Raw genomic sequence first — 19,754 nt, 5'->3', positions numbered from 1 at the left:
TAGTATTCCATATTATAGTATTCCATAATAATTCATGGAATACTATGCAGCCATAAAAAAGAATGAGATCATGTCCTTTGCAGGAGTGTGAGTCAAGCTGGAAGGCATCATTCTCAGCAAACTACCACAGGAACAGAAAACCAAACACCACATGTTCTCACTCATAAGTGGAAGTTGAACAATTAGAACATGTGGACACAGGGAGGGGAACATCACACACCGGGCCCTGTTGGGGGGGTTGGGACAAGGGGAGGGAGAGCATTAGGACAAATACCTAACACATGCAGGGCTTAAAATATAGATGACAGGTTCACAGGTGCAGCAAACCACCATGGCACATGTGTACCTATGTAACAAACCTGCACATTCTGCATATGTATCTCGGAACTTTAAGTAAAATAACAAAGAAAACAAAAAGACTGGGGGTTTTACCTGAGCTTTAGAAGACAGGGTTCAGATTGGCAGAAGTTGTATAGCTTTTGCTGGTCAGGGGGGATATAAGCAAGTTTTTCAAAGTTGGGAAGGGGAAATGCTCTCTTAGAGGCATGTGAAAAGAAGAGACTTGTCACTGAAGCAGAGTATCTGGTTTGGGAAATCATTTACAGTTGTAGCAGTGATCTGGTGCCTGTGTCAGTGAGGCCCTAATCAAGAGACAGAAAGCACACCAATTATTCAACAGAGAAAATTAATATAATGAATTGTTAACTATTAATAAATATAATGTTATTAACTAAGTACTTGAGCAGGCAAAAAGAAAATTCTAAGGTATCATGGAAGTAGCAACTGTAGGAAACAGCTATCATTCCTAGGGCTGGAAGAAAAGGGGAAGAGGGATTCTTAAAATTTTTTTAAATGTAATAGCCCATATACATGGAACCCAAGAGGGGCTATTGTCTCTAAGAAGGTTCCATCAGGCTGGTTCTGCAAATTTGATAAAATTGGCAAACTGGATTCAGTTGCTGCTACAGGAAGACGCTGCATCTGCCAGGGTGAAGAAATGAGGCTGGAGCTACACTCAGAAGCAGAAAGAAAGCAAAAGAGGAAGCAGCAAGTCCCTTCTCCCCCTCCAGGTCTGCAGTCTCCCTCTAGTGCCCCCAGTGACAGAGCTAACAGGGATTGCACTGACAAAGGAGAAATGCATCCTACAGAGTAGCAGCCCAGCCTCACAGGTACATAGAGTGAAGGTCTAACAGAGACAACAGCTTAATCACTGCCACAGGGGCCAATCCAAAGTGCCTTGAATGCTGGGTTGAGAAGTTTGGACTTTCTTCTGTAAGAGACAGGAGTCAGAGTAAAGCCAAGGAAATGAATATGAAAGGAAAGCATAAATGCAAGGGACACTACATAGGGAGACTGGACAGTGTGGATATTATGAGAAAGAGGAAGAGTGAAAATTGAAAGATGGTCAAATATTCTGCATACATGTGCAGAATATAAACTTGCAACTGATTCCACATATGATATCTTTGAAGATCACTAAAAACTATTCTACATAGATTATGATAAAGGAAGTAGTAGTCCAAGTCTATGAATTTAATAAATGAATTATCAGAAGACGTGGTTTTCAATCTAGCTGGAAGTTGCCATTCCATCCTAACAAGTAAAAACACCTTAAACTGAAAAATCAACAGCTTTTCTTAGACCCATCCGAGAGGTGGGGTCAGCAAACCACTGCCCCAAACTGGAAAGACCAGCAGGCAAAAGCAGAGAACTATGACCTGCCAGAGCAGAAACCCATAAGCACAAACCTTTGCAGGAAGCAGCACCAAGGGAGGGAAACCTGAACGTCACTAATGAATAATTGGAGGCCCAGAGCCAACAAGCCTCAGAGATTAAAAACTGGGGGAGATTTCATTATCACAGCCTCCTCACTTTTGTGAATTTTGCCTCCAGGAGGATGACTAGTTTCTCATGTGAATATTGGGGGGGAAATCTCATAATTCCTGCAGGAAGAAGGGAAAAGGAACCATTTTTAAAGATGCCAGAGCACTCAGTTCTTAATAAGGTCCACCCCTCAGGAGAAACTATTTAACAAAACTTAACAGACCTGAAGGATGAGAAATATCCAACTCCAGCCAGCTCATGCCTTCCATGTGTAGGAAGGGAAGTACCCAACTCTAGTCCACTCCAGCCATCATGTCCCACATAAGTGGTGGGAAGAGCTGAGAAAAATGTGAAGTTCACAGTCCAGAAGTACAGGTGCATTAAATAAACCAGTTCTGGTTCCAAAATGGTGATATATTGATGAGAGAGTTAAATTTCTAATTTTTAAGACTCTTAGGCAACTATGGGTTCCTTTTGATCGTTTTTGTTTTTTATTCATTTGAACACACTTTTCAAGTTCTTCAAAACTAGTCAATTTGAATTTTGACAGCTATTCAATGTCTTATCTCCAAGTTAAAAAAACTTTTTTATCTATCTCCCTATTCCTAGGATGCAAGTTTTTATTTTTCATAACTGTACCAAGGAGTAAGTATAAAATTGAGTTCTCTGTTACCATATTTTGCATTCTGGACCACTTACTGGTAAATGTAAACAAACAAAAGAAATTAACCCAGATAATGACACTGCTAAATTATATACATATTTATAAACAGCACACCTGTGTGTTTTAGCTGTGTTACTAGCCCCCCTCCCATTCATTCCTTTTTATGTATTTATTTATTTATTTATTTATTTTTTTGAGATGGAGTCCTGTTCTGTCACCCAGGCTGGAGTGTGATGGTGCCACCTCAACTGACTGCAACCTTCACATCCAGGGTTCTAGCGATTCTCCTGCCTCAGCCTCCTGAGTAGCTGGTATTACAGGTGCACCTGCCACCACGCCTGGCTAATTTTTGTATTTTTACTAGAGACAGGGGTTTCACCATGTTCGCCAGGCTTCTCTTGAACCCCTGAACTCAACTGATCCACCTGCTTTGGCCTCCAAAGTGCAGGGAGCCGCCGCATCCAGTTTTTATTCCTGTTTTTTATAGTTAAGAATGCTACATAGATGTAACCATTCCTTAACACCAGAAAGGAATGCACAGAGTAAGAATCTTCCAGCCAAAACAATATAAATACTAATGGAATCAAGTATTTTGCATAAAGTTTTCATTTGTTGTCTCTAACTCTATGTTTTGTGTTTTGTATGTAGTATGTATTTTGCATGCATACACTTTTTGTATATAGTAAGCAAGTTGGATAATTTGTTAGTAAAAATAATACCATATTGGCTGGGTGTCATGGCTCAAACCTGTAATCCCAGCACTTTGAGAGGCCAAGGCAGGCAGATCACTTGAGGTCAGCCTTTGAGACTAGCCTGGGCAACATGGTAAAAACCCATCTCTTCCTGTAATCCCAGCACTTTGGGAAGCCAAGACGTGTGGATCACGAGGTCAGGAGTTCGAGACCAGCCTGACCAGCATGGTGAAACCTCGTCTCTACTAAAAATACAAAAATTAGCTGGGCGTGGTGGCACACGCCTGTAGTCTCAGCTACTCAGGAGGCTGAGGCAGGAGAATTGCCTGAACCTGGGAAGCGGAGGTGGCAGTGAGCCAAGATTGTGCTACTGCACTCCAGCCTGGGTGACAGAGTGAGACTTTGTCTCAAAAAAAAAAAAAAAACCATCTCTACTAAAAATAAAAATAGTGCTAGCGCACACCTGTAATCCCAGCTACTCAGGAGGATGAGGCAGGAGTATCACTTGAACCCAGGAGGGAGAGGTTGCAGTGAGCTGAGATCACGCCCCTGCACTCCAGCCTGGGCAACAGAGAGAGACTCTCTCTCAAAAAAAAATAAAAATAAAAATAATATTGACTGATATTACTATAGACACAGCTTGAGGTTTGTCTCTTTTTGCTCCTTTTTTAAGACTTATGAGAAAGAATATATCTAAAACAAACATTTAAACATTCTATATTTTTCTAAGTCAGTTCTTGGAACTGAAATGCTGAATCTATATTTAGGAACCAACAGGCAAAGGAAAACTCTAAAGCACAAAAATGACATTCTAAAGATGCAGGTTTCATTTTTGTTTTAAATGCTTCACATTACTATAGTAAAACTATAGTTTTACTATAGTAAAAACTAAGGTTGGGAGTGATGTTGCCACGTTCAAAGGCCTGAGGGTCATTGATGGATTGAGGTAGATAGCCAGTGTGAGGTTTTTTTGTTTGGCTTTTGTTTTGTTTTGTTTTTTAGACTGCTGCCCAGGCTGGAGTAAAGTAGTGCAATCACAGCTTACTGAGATTGCTAGGTTTGATAAATACGAATCTGTAGGATGGTGATCTGGAGACTTGACTACTTTACCTGGAAAAGTTTTTAAAACCCTAAGCTAGTTAGATTTGACTAAGCATAAAACATACTGTACTGGTGTTTATGTTTTTTAGGCCATAATAATAAAATATAATTTTAAATGTAGATTACTATAATCCATAAAAGATATGCATGCATGTATTAGGCTTCTGATATAGTTTGGCTCTGTATCCCCACCCAAGTCTCATGTTGAATTGTAATCCCTAATGTTGGGGGAGGGACCTGGTGGGAGGTGATTGGATCATGGGAGCAGATTTTTCCCTTGTTGTTCTCATGATAGTGAGTGAGTTCTCACAAGATCTGGTTGTTTGAAAGTGTGTAGCACTTCCCCCTTCTCTCTCCCTTCCTCCTTCCCCCACCATGTAAGGTGTGCTGGATTCCCCCTCGCCTTCCGCCATGATTTTAAGTTTCCTGAGGCTCCTCCAGCCATGCCTTCTGTATAGCCTGTGGAACTGTGAGTCAATTAAATCTCCTTTCTTTATAAGTTACCCAGTCTCAGGTAGTTCTTTATAGCAGTGTGAGAACAGACTAATAAAGCTTTTTAGTCTTTACTGGAAATTATGCAAATAGTAGTTGTAAAAAGGCTGTTTTAAGTAGTTTTTTACTGTTCTAAGTGGTTTTTAGTTTTTATAGAATATTATAATATTGTTATAATGGAACTATTATAATTAATAGAACTATTTATAATTTACTCTATAGTGAATATAATTTAGTGAATTACATAGTAAAATTATATTTACTCTATAGTGAATTTATATTATATTTTACTATATAGTGAAATATATTTCATTATATTTATATTTTATATATAATTTTACTATGTAATTCACTAAATTATATTCACTATATAGTGAATTATAAATAGTTCTATTAATTATAAAATTATAAAAATTCACTATTTATAATTGTGAATTTCTATGTGGGTATAGGTATAGTGTAAATTATGTAATATAATAAAACACGTCGATTGTGTCTATGTTTACCTTTATGTGTAGTGTTGCCAAACTATTTGCCACCATCTATTTGGTGAAATATTCTGAAAAACCATTGTGATTTTCCACAAGTATAAGTTCTTAAGCTCCTTATATATCAGAAGTAAATGTTATCCTGCCCTCCATCAACTGTTCATTTGTTACAGATCTTCATATTTCTTAAGTGATTTAAAGTCTTGTGCATATTTCTGGGGGGAAAAAACCATTTTTGGAGGTATCAGTTTCGATTATTTGTAGTCTATAATGTGAACTTTTCCCATGTTCCAACATTTTAAAAATAATTACTTCAAAGAATTATTGGCATATAATCTAAAAGACAAAAACTATTTTATTAAGTAAAATTTGATTTTTTTTTAGGATCTTTGCAGAGAATAAGTAGGCCTATGCTAATTCTTCAGACATGAAATTTAGTTTCCTTTCTAAAAATGGATACAGATTTAGTTCTATGGTTCTATGTTAACAAGAAAATGCTTCTATTTTTCATTAGCACCTTCATGGTTTTCATATAGCCATGTCTGTAAAACATGACATGAGATTTTGGTCGGGCTATATTTTATTGTATTTATTAGACTTGCTCACATGAATGACTAAGCAGAAATAAAGTCATGTATTTACAGGTGAACAAACCAAATTGTGATGGCCTATCTGTTACTTTTGGCATCTGAGATGAGCCCAAGTGACTCTTCCAATGATTGATAGATAGTTGAAATGGTCCCTTGGTGGTCATACTTAGTTTTCTATGAAATCGTGGAGTCCCTCCACCCCAAGAATGACTCATCTGCTATTGGATTCCAGTACAAAAGTTAGCAGCCTCGTGTGTCCCAAATTGATTTGATATCTACCTACTTGCTCCTGTGTACATTCATTTTATGATTTACCAAAGTACTATTTGGGTAAATAATGACACCTGGAACAAGTTGATGTAATTGCTGCTTTGACTACTGTTTTAAATGTTGTATTAGAGTAACTGTAAGAGACTAAATTCACTAAACACTTTCTTAAAAATTTAAAACAAAATGGTGGCGTAGAAACAAGTTGGCTTCACTCTCCCCAACAAAATACATACATACATACATACATACATATATACATACATACATACACAGTGCTGAGATTATCACCAATATTATCCCAGAATACAAATACAAGAATGAGAAAATTACTGGGACCAAACAGATGTAAAAATACTCTAAGCAGGCAATAAAAGAATCAGACTTCAATATCCATGATATTCCTCCCCTCAATGGGCTCAGCACCAAGCATACAGAAATTTTTTCCTCCAAATCATAGTTTCTACACTAGAGAAAGTGAGATCAAGGTAAACAACCAACTTTCCCATCATCTTGGGTTCCCTGGCAGGAGACCCTGCCTCAACCCACAATAAACATCAGCAGTGCCTAAGGGGAAAAATATTCCTGAAGATAGCCCGAGACAAAAGGGAGAAGTGAGACTACCTCCCCAGCCCTGGAAATGCTGTTCTGCAACTCAGGCAAAGGAGATGACAAATCGGAGTAGCTGTTCAGCAGCACCACACTGTAGGAGGCTCATTCCACAAGTCCCCTGGGCACAAGCCCCTAGCCAGCCTTCCCACACTATTGGGAAATCCCCTTTTGAAAAACTCCCGTTTGGAACAGATGGCACTTTGATTGTTTACTAGAACTGAAGCAAACCTGAGCTTAACATGTCATCTAGTGCCAAAAAGGAGGCAGCAACCTAGTGGGGGGTAGGGGAGAGAAAGAAGATCAACAGATAAATTATGATTAATTCCAATGTTTCTAACATAAAGACAAATGTTTAAGGTGATGGATATCCCAACTATACTGACTTTATCTTTACAAAATATATAAATGTATTAAATTACCACATGTACCCTCAAAATATGCATGTTATATAACAATTTAAAAACCCAAATTTTACAAAGCAAATTACTAAGAGAATAAAAGAGAAAATATTAACTTAATACAAATGTTTTTTTCACTCTGTCACCTAGTCTGAAGTGCAGCGGCCTGATCATGGCTCACTGCAGCCTCAACCTCCTGGGCTCAAGCAATCCTATTGCTTCAGCCTCCCCAGTAGCTGGCACCACAGGCATGCACCATCACGCATGGCTAATTTTTGTATTTTTTGTAGAGACAGGGTTTTGTCATGTTGCCCAGGCTGGTCTTGAGCTCCTGGGCTCAAGCAATCTACCCATCTCAGCCACCCAAAACGCTGAGATTACAGGTGTGAGCCACCATGCCCAGCCAAAAAAAAGTTTGTATTGTCTTTTGTGTATAATTAAAAACCAAAATCCTAAAACACAGTTATTTTGCATAATTTTTCAAGAACAATATGCTTTCTTTTCTAAGTTTACATAAAGTAATTTCAAGTAGGACAATTTTATTCTGTTAATACTGAAGGAAACCAAGAGTCACATAAGTGAGCCATTCTACTTCTATTACTATTGATGATGAAGCAAAGAATTTTTTATAGAACTTTGAGAAATGTACATATTATATTCAAAATCATTTGTATCCATGCAAGTACCAGAACCAGAATCAGATATAGCACAGAAGTTAAAATTATTAGACCAGGAATTTAAAACAACTATGATTAAGATGCTAAGGTCTCAATGGATAAAGTAGACAACACATAACAGATAAGTAATGAAAGTAGAGAGTTGGAAGTTTTGTTCTAAGAAGCAGTAAAAAATGCTAGGAATTAAAAACACTATACTGTAATAGAAATGGGGAATGACTTTGATAGATTTACTGTTAAACTAGACTCAGCTGAGGTAAAATATCAGAACTTGGGAATATATCATCAAACGGAAAAGCCATTGAAACTGAAAAACAAAGACAAAAAAGACTGAAAAATACAACAGAATATCCAAGAACTGTTAGAACTACAAAAGAGTATAACATACACACAATGAAAATTTCAGAAAGAGAAGAAAAGACTGGAAGAAAAACAATCAGCCTTTAGTATCTGCGGGAGACTTGTTCTAGGAACTCCACAGATACCAAAATCTACAGATGCTCAAGTCCTTATATAAAGTGGTGTAGTATTTGCATATAACGTATGCATATCTTTCCATATACTTTCAATCATCTCTAAATTACTTGTAATGTCTAATGCAATGTAAATAGTCATTAAACTAAAACAACAAATAGTCATTAAAACAGTTTAGAGAGTAACAAGAAGTTTTAAATGTCTGTATAATTTAAATGCAACCATTCATTTTTTTTCCAAATATTTTTATTTACAGTTAATTGAGTCTACAAATGCAAAACCCACAGATACAGAAGGATGACTATATTTTAAAAAATAATGACTGAGAATTTTCCCAAAGTAATGTCAGACACCAAACCATAGATCTAGGAAGCTCAGAGGAAACCAAGCAACATAAATTCCCCAAAAAAACTGTACCTAGGTATATCAATTTCAAAATATAGAAAATCAAAGATAGAGGGAACAAAAGCCTGAAAGAAAGTTGGAGGAAAAAAATGCCTTATCTGTGGAGAAGCAAGATAAGAATTACATCCCACTTATTCTCAGAAACCACACACCTTAATAGAAAGTAAAGTGAAAAACCCTAAGTGCTGAGAAAAATAAAAGAAAACACCAACCAAGAATTCCATACCCTGTGAAATTATCTGTCACATGTGAAGGAAAAATAAAGACTTTCTGAGACCAAGAAAAATTGAGAAATTTTGTTGCCAGTAGATCTATCTTGCAATAAACATTAAAAGTGTTTACAGAGCGGGAAAATTTAAAAAGAAACTACATAAGGAAGGAAAGGCATCATAGTAAGGATAAGTTAAGGTAAAATAAAATATTTTATTTTTCTTATCCTTAATTGATCTGACAGATAACCATTTTTTCAAAATAATAATGTACGTGATTACATATGTTTTTATAATATGCTTATCTATGCTTAGATCTAAGTGAAATGATTGACAGCAATGATACAAGGAAAAAAAGGAAGAAATTAGGATTACCTGTGCTTTGTTTTTATAAGGCATTGACACTACTTGTGAAGCAATATAGGGTGCTATTTAAAAGTGGACCTGCATTAGTTGTAAATGTATATTGCAAACTCTAGAGGAACCTCACAAACACACAAAAATATAACTGAGATACTAATAGAGGAGAGAAAATGGAATCATATAAAATGCTCAACTGAAAACCACAGGAAGAAGAAAAAGGAAGACAAAAATAGAAACAAAGAACAAAGCCAACAAAGAGAAAACAGTAACAAATATAGTAGACATTAATTCAATTTAATCTAATTATATAAATAATGACTTTGAATGCCAATAGTCTAAATACACCAACTAAAAGACAGAGATTATTCTGCTGAGCAGTCTAGAGAATTAAAAAAAAAAAAAAAAGAACATTGTCAGAATGGATTAAGAAACAAGATCAACTATATGTTGTCTATAAGAAAAGCACTTTGGGTGCAGTGGCTCATGACTCTAATTCCAGCACTTTGGGAGGCCAAGGCAGATGGATCACCTGAGGTCAGGAGTTCGGGACCAGCCCAATCAACATGGTGAAACCCCGTCTCTACCAAAAATACAAAAAAATACCCAGGCATGGCAGTGTATGCCTGTAATCCCAGCTACTCAGGAGGCTGAGGCAAAAGAATTGCTTGAACCTGGGAAGCAGAGCTTGCAGCAAGTTGAGATCATGCCACTGTACTCCAGCCTGAGTGACAGCAAGAGTTTGTCTCNAAAAAAAAAAAAAAAAAAAAAAAAAAAAAAAAAGGACTCACTTTAAACATAAAGGCACAAATAGATTAAAAGTAAATGGATGGAGAAAGATATGCCAAGCTAATACTAATGAAATAAAAGTGGGAATAGCAATGTTAATTTCAGAGAAGATTTCAGTCCAAGGAAAGTTATTCAGAATAAAGAGGGACATTACATAATGACAAAGGGGTCAATTTTCCAAGTAGACATAACAATGCTTAATATATATGCACCTAACAACAGAGTGCCAAAATACATGAGGGAAAAACTGGTAGAACTACAAGGAAAAATAGATGAATCAATTATTATAGTTGGAGATGTCAACAGCCCTCTCTAACAAAAGTGGAAAAATTCAGCAGGCAGAAAATCAGTAAGGATATAGCTGAACTTAACAGCACCATCAATCAACTGGATATAATGAATATCTATAGACTATGTCATTCAACAACAGCAGAATACACATTCTTCCCAGGCTTACCTGGAACTTTTACCAGGATAGAAGTATGATGTCAGCTGTAAGGTTTTTGCAGATATCTACTGAATTGAGAAAGACACCTCTATTCTTAGGTTACTGAGAGTTTTTATCATGAATGGGTATTGGTAGCATTATTTCAAAGGCTATTTCTCCATCATTTGGTACCATAGAGCTTTTACCACATAGAACTTTTACCACATTCTGGGCCATAAAACACATCTTAACAAATTTAAAAGAATAGAAACCAAACAATGTTTTCTTTCAGACAATAATGGAATTAAACTAGAAATCAATAACAGGAAAATAACTAGAAAATCCCAAAATACCAGAATATTAAATATGCTCCTAAATAACACATGGGTTAAAGAAGAAATCTCAAGAGGAATTATAAGGTATCTTGAACTAAATAAAAATGAAAACACACCTTATCAAAATTAGTGGAATTCCATGAAAGCAGTACTTAGAAGTAAATGCATAAGATTAAGTTCATATACTAGAAAAGAAAAAAAATCTAAAATCAATCACGTAATCTTCCACCTTAGGAAACTAGAAAATGAAGAGTGAATTACCTCCAAAGCAAGCAAAAGAAAAGAAGTAATATAAATTAGACCAGAAACCAATGAATTGAAAACAGGCAATGATTGGAGAAAATCAACAAAACCAAAAGCCACTTCTTTGAAAAGGTCAATAAAATTGGTAAGTCTCTAGCCAGGCTAACTCAGGAAAAAAGAGAAGACAAATTACTAATATCAGAAATGAAAGAGGGACTATCACTACAGATTTGCATGGACATTGAAAGGATAATAAAGGAATGCTATGAATAACACCATGCCCACAAACTTGATAACCTAGATAAAATAGATCAATTCTTTGAAATACACAACCTGCCAAACTCAATTGTAATCCTAGCACTTTGGGAAGAAGAAATAGACAATGTAAATACATCTACCACTCCTACATCTATTAGAGAAGTTAAACTAATAATTAATGATCTTTCAAAACAGAAAAGCATCAGGCCCAGGTGGGTTCACTGGTGAATTCTGCCAAACATTTAAGTAAGAAATTATAAAAATCTTCTAAAATCTCTTCAAGAAGATAGAAGCAGAAGAAATAACCTAACTAATTCTACAAGACCAGCACTACCTGAATATCAAAACCAGATAAAAATATTATTAAAAAAAAGAAAACTACAGACCAATTTATCTCATGAATAGATAAAAAAAATCATCAGCAAAATTTAGTAAATTAAATCCAATAATGTATAAAAAGAATTATATGCTACAACCAAGTGGGTTTATTCAAAGTACACAAAAGTAGTTCAACATTCAGAAATTGATTAATTAAATCCATCACTAAAGAAGAAAAATCACATGATCATATCAAAAGATATAGAAATAGCCTTTAAAAAATGCTACCCATACCCATTCATGATAAAAACTCCCAGTAACCTAGGAATAGAAAGGATCTTTCTCGATTCAATAAATTTCTATAAAAAAACCTACAGCTTACATCATACTTAGTGGTGGGAAACTTGAAGCTTTTCTACTAAGACCAGGAACAAGGCAAGGATGGCCTCTCTCATCACTCTCTTTCGACAGTGTACTGGAAGTCTTACCTAATGCAATAAGATAATAAAAGGAAACAAAATGAACACCTATTGAGAAGGAAAAAAATCTCTTTGTTCATAGATCACATAACTGTCTATGTAGAAAAATTAAAGAATCAACAAAAATACTCCTGAAACTAATAAGTGATTATAGCAGGCTTTGAGGACACAAATTTGACACACAAAAAAATCAATCACCTTTCTATATGCCAGCAATGAACAACTGAAATCTGAAATTAAAAACACAGTACAATTTACATTAGCGTTCCCCTGAAAATGAAACACCAAGGTATAAATCTAACAAAATATGTACAAAATCTATGTGTAAAAAAACTCTGTTGATAGAAATCAAGAAAACTAAATAATGGAGAGATAACCCATGTCCGTGGATAGAAGACAATATTGTCAAGATATCAGAAGAACAAAGTTGAAGGACTGACACTACCTGACTTCAAGACATACTGTAAAGCTACAGTCATCAGGAGAGTGCGTGATACTGATGAAGGAATACAGACAGATCAACAGAATAGAATACAGTGTTCAGAAATAGACCCATATAAATATGGTCAACTTATTTTTTACAAAGGAGCAAAGGTAATACAATAGGGTAAAAGTAGTATTTTCTTTCAACAAATGGTACTGGAACAACCAGACATGTGCATGCAAAAAAATAATAATAATAATAATCTAGACACAGACCTTATACCCTTCACAAAAATCAGCTCAAAATGGATGATAGACCTAAATTCAATACTGAAACTTCTAAAAGATGGTATCTAGATGACCTTGGGCTTGGCAATGACTTTGTAAATGCAACACCACAGGCATGATCCATGAAAGGAAGAATTGATAAGTTGAACTTCATTAAAGTGAAAACTTTCTGCTCTGTAAAGACACTATCAAGAGAATAAAAAGAACCACCAACTGGGGAAAAATATTTGCAAAAGGCAAATGTTTTCTAATGCAAATATTTTTTGCTTTTTTCCCGGTCTTTATAGAAAAGCTTTAAGTATCCCACTATTAAGTATGATGTCAGTTGTAGGTTTTTTGTAGATACTTATTGTTGCTAAAGTTTCCCTCTATTCTTAAGTTACTGAGAGTTTTTATCATGAGTGGGTATTGGTAGCATTTTTTTCAAAGGCTATTTCTACATCTATTGATATGATCATGTGATTTTTCTGATAAAAGATTGTTATTCAAAATATACAAGAACTCTCAAATCTCAAGAATAAGAACACAATCCAATTAAAAAGTGAGCTGAATACCTTAACAGACACCTTACAAAACAAAATATATAGGTTGCAAATAAGCATATGAAAAAAATCCTCTACATCATATGTTACCAAGGAAATTCAAGTTAAAACAGTGAGGTACTACTATAAATCTATTAGAATGACCAAAATCCAGAACACTGACATCCTCAAATGCTGACTAAGATGAAAAGCAACAGGAATTCTATTCACTGCTGTTGGGAATGAAAAATGATACAACCACTTTGGAAAATAGTTGGGCAGTTTCTTATAAAACTAAATATACTCTTACTGTATAATCCAGCAGTCATGCTCCTTGTTATTTACCCAAAGGAGTTTAACACTTATTGTCCTTACAAAAATCTGCATTGACATATTTTCCTCCGTTATCACTGGTTTTGTTTTCCTCCATTATATCACACAGCTGTGCAGATGTGTTCAGGAAGGAGCAGGTTGGCTAACAAAAATCTTTACCTGTTATCACTCTGTGGATGTTTATCTTTTAATAGGGCAATATTCAAAAGACTAAATAACAAACATTGAACTTTTAGGTACCAAAATGAGCTACTGGGTGTTATTTAGTAGAGGGAAACCTGCTTAGCATGTAAATAGCACTGGCAGTTGACCACCTACCTCACATATTAATTAGATCAGCCCAGTCGTGATCTACTACTGTACATGGGAACTACAATGCTATGGTTTGAGTGACGGGCTTTAAACACTCAAAATTTCTAGCCTGGAAGATATCCCTTAGTTCTCATTCTACTAAAAAGAGTCCTACCAAGAGTATTTTGAGATGTTTATTGTGAAACCATATATTCATTAAATGTACAGTCATATGTTAAATCAACTGCTGTTATTTCTAACACACAGTTTTCCTCCATTTGAAATTACAGTTTATATATGAGCTTGGTGTTCTTTGATCTTAAAATATTTCACTGCTTGTTAATGACTAATTAGATAATGTTCCCTTTGGAAAGAATAACAATAAGGTAAGCAGGGTTACCCAGTGAACAGAAAATTGGAATTCAAGGATCCTGCCTAAAAGCATTTGAGATCCAATTATGTAGAAAATCAGCCACCAGCCATCCTGGATTAGTTGTAATAAAGATAATTAAAAAGAAGGCCGAGTGTGGTGACTCACACCTGTGATCCAAGCACTTTGGCGGATCACCTGAGGTCGGGAGTTCAAGACCAGCCCGACCATCTTTAAAAAATAAACAAATAAAAATAAAATAAAATAAAAGATAATTAAAAAGAAAAATATTGCCTTATGTTTTCATAGAACTATATCAGACAGTGAAGCCACAGTGTATTTTCATACCCCCCCCCCAGGAGAAATTCCCCATAAACGGCTGCTGCCACTGTGGGCTGCCACTGCCTGGCACTGAAGACCAAGTGAAGTATATGCTCTCCAGCATCCCGTATATATCTACTACCATTAAAAACAACCCTGCACTCTCCAATAGCAGGGCTGCAGTGCAACCACTGCTGCCTTCACCCAAGCATTCTGCCTTGGGTCTGGGGTTACCCTGCCACTGCCTACCACAGCCAAATGCCTGCAAGCACCACCAGGGTCGCTGAGGACAGATACACCCAGCCCAGATCTACCCCACTAGTAGTGCCATCCAGCAGTCTGGAAACCATCCAGCCCAGTCCACCATTATTAGTACCTGAATACTCCACCCAGGGCCCTGAGATCAAGCCCCATCCAAATGCTACTACTCCCACAGCAGACACCCACCCACATGTTCTATCTGCAGTTAGAAAAAAGAAGTTCTCATGTTTGATAGAAGAATATGTTGAATATAGTGAACAATAATGTATTGTATATTTCAAAATCACTAGAAGATAGGACTTGAAATGTCCCCAATACATAGAAATGATAAATACTCAAGATGATGGACACCTTAAATACACTGAATTGACCGTTACACAATTTGTACATGTAACAAAATATCACATGTACCCCATAAATATGTATAAATATTTGTACGAATGTGGGAAAAAAAAAACTGAATGGCTGACCCATATGGCCTTATATCTCTTCAGTGTGACATCCCATCTTGGGATGGGTCAATGAGGACTTGAGAACTAGTATGTTGGAAAGGACCCAAAAGGCATCACCAGACAAGTGGAAATGGCACACTCAAGAGCACAGCCTCCCTGACCCTAGCAACATCTTGGCTTTATGCAAAAATGTGACTGCCACCCCTTTGGGGAGACTGTCTCCCACTCTGCCACCTGAAGCAAAATTGCTGGCTCAGTGAGGACCCTCACCTGACAGAGGTTCCCTTTTATGCCTGTGACTAATTTATTGATGACTCAGCTAAGCTGAAAGCTGCTGTTGCCACTGGGCAGAAGCAGCTTTCTGGTCCTAGGGACAATGCTGGAAGAATGTCTATACCAAGAGCCCATCAGCACAATGGTTTGAATTGAAAGCCATAGCCCTTACCTTAGACAACACTCCATTGAACCAGGTATTTTATATTTTTACTGACTTGGATTGTTGCCAATGGCCTTGCAACCTGATTTGGCACTTGGAAGAAAGATCACAGATTAGTTAAAGGCAATATTTTTGGGGCTGTGAACTGTGGAAACAAATTGTGACTGTCAATATGACAGTCTGAGTCAGTTATGTGGTTCCCCATGATAAGGGCCTGTTCTCTGATGATTCTGACTGGAATCAAACCTGTACCACCCAGATGGACACCACTGCCACTTGAATCTATAATTGCATGGGACATGACAAGGCGTCTACCATCATAAGCTGGGAACAAAATAAAGCTTCTGATACAGAAGCTATAATTGCATATCAAGCTTTTGACTCATGGCAAAAACTATTCCATTTGTCTTGTGGTGAAGAAGCCCACAATGTAAGAGGTATTGCCCCCATTCACTCCTGGCAAACTGACTACTTCAGATGTTTGAGCTCCTCTTGGGCTACTGGTAGAGTCTCCATGATGTTGACACTTACTCAGGGTACAGTGGTATTATTTTACTTCAGTAAGCTGAACCCAGCCACACACTGTGGCTCTTATAACTCAGTTGTGTCATGTTTCTGACATTCTGGACTGTCTGTAGTCTGAAAATAGTGTACCTTTGTCACAAAGACACCCAACAATAGGCCGATAGTAAAGGTATTCAAAGCACATTTCATACCCCTTTTCATCATTTATAGGCAGAATATACTTACAAAAAAATCAACTCAAAATGATTTTTTTTTTTTTTTTTTTTTTGAGACGGAGTTTCGCTCTTGTTGCCCAGACTGGAGTGCAATGGCATGATCTCGGCTCACCGCAACCTCCACCTCCTGGGTTCAAGCAATTCTCCTGCCTCAGCCTCCTGAGTAGCTGGGACTACGGGCACGCACCATCATGCCCAGCTAATTTTTGTATTTTCAGTAGAGACGAGGTTTCACCTTGTTGACCAGGATGGTCTCGATCTCTTGACCCCGTGATCCACCCGCCTCGGCCTCCCAAAGTGCTAGGATTATAGGCATGAGCCACCGCGCCCGGCCTCAAAATGATTTTTTACCCTCTCTCTTTTGCCTCCACCTTTGGTCACTGAAAGCAGTCATCCCTCAAAGGGGCTTATCTCCTTTCACCTACCTCCCTAATGATCAAGAATAAAAGGAATGGGTGTGTTATATAGGCCTATTTTGAAATTTGGAATTTCTCTTGACCATTCTTGGGCATGATGCTTCTTTCTTCCCCCTAACAGCGACCTAGGCCAGCCTGTGTGACACACCCTGTGGATGGCAGCCTGGCTGAAAGGGATCCTAAAGAATTCAAACTTAATTCAGGTTAAGCCTCCTAGAGTCCCTTATTGGGCTGATACAGTTCTAGATCAAAAAGATTTAGATTGGATGTAGCATGACTTCTTAAATTAGTATACTATCCACCAAGTCCCTCTCCAGTGGTCCATGAAGACCAAGGGAGGAAGATAAAATACGTTCTTTATAAATTTTACAAAACTACCACGTCCCTTTTGTACCTGACCACTCCAGACACATGACCTAGTTGTAAGTAAGAGATGATTGTGGAAAAGGTAAGTTAGCACTATTAGAATGGGACAGGCAGATTATGTCATGGTGACGGGAGAATAAAACCCCTAGAGGGAATACTTTAGATCCCAGGAGTTACGGAAGGAGGGGCATAATTAATGATTTTCAGTCTTTCAGAGCCACCCCTGGGGCCTTCCTCACCAGATACAGCAGGAAGCTGACCTCATGGATAGTGCTCTCCTCCCAGAGTTTAAGATGATTAGTGGGGCATACTCCACATGACTTCAACTCATCAGAACCACACTACCACCCAACCTGAGGAGGAGATAAGAAAAATCAGAACATGCACTTGTCTGACTGTTTTTCTCTTTGTGGCAAACTAATTCCACTGGCTTGTACATGGAAGAGACCCAAAAAGTGGCACTCTCCTGCCAAAAGAAGGAGGGGAGACTGTGGGAAAAGGGTGTACTCTTTCTTCACAGAAATGCTAGAGAGTAGATGTCTTAGCAAAAGGTCCCCTTTTATAGAAACATGAGGAGGGCAGATAGTTTACATCCCCTGCCCACCTTCCACTGCCCTTACAGAGTATTAAAGAGATTTTATTTTCTAGGAGCTTAGAAAGGAAGTCAGAACAAGAGTATATCAATAGAGAGCTATGATGTCAAAATATATTCTTCATATTAAACATTATATTTATGTCAAGGGGTGAGAATGTTCAGTGACAAATGCATGAAAACTGTACTTAGGGTCAATAAAGATGCTTCTTTAGGAGAAGCCGGGTGATGATTCTGGTTGGAAAGCAATAGATAAGGAGCAGTTCAAAATGACCAGTGAAGGTCTTCAGGCATGAAGGATCCACGCACTGATCTAAAGTAAGGCTTCTCTAAGGCTTAAGGATTATAGTATCTCAGGAAAAGCAGCTTATGTAAAGGATGTCTGAAAGAACAGAATAATGGTTCATAAATATTAGAAGGTAGCAGTCCTAAAACAACTGAGAGTAGCATAAGGAAAATAAAACAGGCTTTGCTAAAAATAATTCAATCCCAGATCTCATAATCTAATTAAAATACAGAGAGTGACCAGATAGATTTTTTTTTTTTAAAACCAACTATATATGGCCTACAAGAGACTCATCTCACTTTGTAAGGACACACAGAGACTCAAAGTAAGAGATGGAAAAAGATAGTTCACACAAATGGAAACCAAAAGAGCAGGAGTAGCTAAACTTGTATCAGATAAAACAGGCTTTAAGTCAAAACTGTAAAATGAGATAAAGAATGTCATTATCTAATGATAAATGGGTCAATTTATCAATAGCTATAACAATTATAAATATAAATATATATATATATGTACCCAACATCAGCACACCTAAATATATAAGGCAAATATTAATAGATCTAAAGGGAGGAACAATTGTAAAACAGTAATAGCAGAAGACTGCAAAACCCCACTTTTAGCAATGAACAGATCAGGATAGGGAATCCACAAGGAAACACTGAATTTAAACTACATGTTAGACCAAATGGACCTAACAGACATATAAAATATTCCATCCAATAGCAGCAGCATATACACAGTGCACACAGAACATTCTCTATAACAAATCATATTTTTCAAGATTTCAATCTTCTTAAAGTTGTCAAGACCAAGGTCACAAATCAAGTCTTGACAACTTTAAGAAGATTGAAATCATATCGAGTGTCTTTTCTAACTATAATAGCATAAAACTAGAAATGAATAGCAGAAGAAAGTTTAGAAAATTCAAAAATACATGGAAATAAACCAGGAAATTTTAGAAACATCTTGAGACAAATAAAACTGAAACATGACATACTAAAACTTAAAATGAAACACGACATACTAAAACTTACGGGATACAGCTAACATGTTCTAGGAGGAAAAACACCTAGACCAAAAGAGAAAAATCTCAAATAAACAATCTACCATTACACCTCAAAGAACTAGGTGAAGAACAAACTAAGGTCAAAGTTATCAGAAGGAAGAAAATAATAAATGTTAGAGTAGAAATAAATGAAAGACTAGGAAAACAATACAAAAGATCAATACAAGTTTGTTTTGAAGAGATAAAATTCATACCCCTTTCAACTAAGAAAAAAGACCCAAAAGAAAAAATGAAATAGGAGAGATATTACAAACTGTATAACAGAAATACAAAGCATCAGAACAGACTACTATGAACAATTATACACCAAGAAATTGGATAACCTAGAGAAGAATGAATACATTCCTAGATGTATACATTTATTAAGACTAAATCATGGGCCGGGCGCGGTGGCTCAAGCCTGTAATCCCAGCACTTTGGGAGGCCGAGGCGGGTGGATCACGAGGTCAAGAGATCGAGACCATCCTGGTCAACATGGTGAAACCCCGTC

General features: G+C 36.8%; 2 long non-coding RNA genes across 2 annotated transcripts in view; one reads left to right on the top strand and one right to left on the bottom strand.

Annotated features, from left to right (window-relative positions):
• Positions 1-19,754, bottom strand: part of LOC119467105 — a 77,296-nt gene that overhangs the window by 25,405 nt on the left and 32,137 nt on the right. The window lies entirely within an intron of this gene.
• Positions 3,057-8,711, top strand: LOC108282767. The gene is made up of 4 exons (XR_001816578.2): positions 3,057-3,139; positions 4,202-4,208; positions 4,612-4,614; positions 8,701-8,711. It is a non-coding gene; the product is annotated as an uncharacterized LOC108282767 (long non-coding RNA).

Source organism: Cebus imitator, unplaced genomic scaffold (assembly GCF_001604975.1).
Source record: "Cebus imitator isolate Cc_AM_T3 unplaced genomic scaffold, Cebus_imitator-1.0 Scaffold12, whole genome shotgun sequence".
Taxonomy (NCBI): domain Eukaryota; kingdom Metazoa; phylum Chordata; class Mammalia; order Primates; family Cebidae; genus Cebus; species Cebus imitator.
The sequence above is the reverse complement of the archived record's forward strand: the minus strand, read 5'-3'. Positions and strand labels throughout refer to the sequence as shown.